The sequence below is a fragment of the Octopus bimaculoides genome, chromosome 10 (genome assembly GCF_046866305.1).
Source record: "Octopus bimaculoides isolate indiv1 chromosome 10, ASM4686630v1, whole genome shotgun sequence".
NCBI classification, from domain to species: domain Eukaryota; kingdom Metazoa; phylum Mollusca; class Cephalopoda; order Octopoda; family Octopodidae; genus Octopus; species Octopus bimaculoides.
The window spans coordinates 91,197,949-91,199,836 of NC_142937.1; positions in this window are offsets into that span (position 1 = coordinate 91,197,949).

The following is a 1,888-nucleotide window of genomic DNA, read 5'->3' on the forward strand; positions in this document are numbered from 1 at the left end:
TCGTTCTATTTTCGAGTTTGGTCGCATATATTAGAACTAATTACTATCGTAAAACGAGGTATACTTGCCATTTTTTTCTGGTACCGGTGCAAAACAGGATAGCAATTGAGAAAATGGGAACCTCAGTATTTCACTGGTTCTTTGTTTCAAACACTGTGGAAAAATAAAAGGTAAAGTTGACCTCAACGAGACTTGAACTCAGAATGTAGAAAGCCAGCAGATATACCACGACATTTTGTCTGACGCTGTAATGATTTTGCCAATTTAACGCAGGAATTATGCTAATAGTATTGTCTGGCATTCTGACCTACTGACTGCATAATATCGCTCAAGGACATATGCAAAAGAGACAGAAAGTTGATTGAGAAATGGTGCTGATATAAATCTCGAGAAGTACGAGGAACAAATAGGGGCTGCAATAAGGGTAGAGCACTTGGAGAAAACATCACTGGTTGGAACCGCTCGAATACTCCGGAAGGTGCTCGAAAAATAAGGGGTGTTACTTTAGTTCACTGGTAGTGAACAGCCGACACCGTAGTACATCTCCAGCGTTAGAAGCTGCGCAAAGACAATATGATAATAGATTCATATTATTTTTCTTTGATTACCGGAATTGGATGAAATTCCACAATACAAACAATCCTTTGCCACTTGTTATGGGTGATACATAGGTTATACGTTCTTTTTTTTTAGCAAGATACGAACACAAGGATGTCAAGGCGACATCATACAGATACATTGTTGCTCAGGAGAAATATTTATGATCTTCAGGGAAGCCTTCAAGTTGCCGATTATCGAATTAATTTGACATGCAGGCTGTAGCATTGAGCATGGTTAGATTGTCATTCCTATGTTTAACAAGTCCATTCGGCGGAATACAACGTATTATGTTCACGACATGCTATGGCTGTGCATAAATCAGCAGATAATATCGTCGTATAATAAAGCAGAATATATCGCTTAGTAGAATAGAAGCTACTCATCCGTTTGTGCATAAACGAAGTAGTTTTTCTTTGAGAGTGATCTACTCTGGTACTTACATGCATGAAGTTTTCCATGTTACAGTTGAGGTCACATAGTATCACCATGACATTCTTGCTGACCAATCAGAAGAGTACGTTCTGCTCGCTATCTTGTTATATCTTCTTTTGTATGTTTCATCCAAAATTACTGGTTGACAAAGCAGGTGTTTAGCATATGTGGAAACTGAGTTTCAGTCAGCTGGTTTTAACTGATCGAATTAAGTGTGTGTGTGTGTGTGTGTGATTTCTCCCCTAACACGTGTGTTTGAAAAGCCGTAAACAGTGCAAGTACTTACACATGATGCATTAGCTTCCTTCCAAAAGGTTCATGCCATTTCTGATTTTTTAAGATTTTTTAGATATAATAGTTTTTAATTTAAGAAAATCCTTCTTTACATGTGTTTATAATATATATTTTGAGATATCTGTGTACAGTCGATCGTAACTAATTCACCAGCTGTTCTCATCACATAGTAGTATAAATCTGGTGACATAGTTTACAATAATTATCATAATTGTCATCGTTTTGACCTTTATGAAGAAACAAACCTAGACAATAGGAACACTGTCTAGTGTCTGGTGTCTTTCTGTTAGCATAGCTGTCGGTCTATCAGTTAGGTCTCTCTCTATCTGTAATGCATTCGTTTTTCTCTGAGTAATGTTTTCACTGGAATATATATGACACTAGGCTTTACATAAAATTCGATATAATAAAAATGATTCCATTGAATACGAATAAGCATTTTGCTGTATTGACAAAAAAGTGTTAAATATATATCAATATATCGACACAAATGTGTGCGTATATGTATGTATGTATGTATGTATGTTAAATCAGGTCATTCTTGATGCTACTAGAAACATGT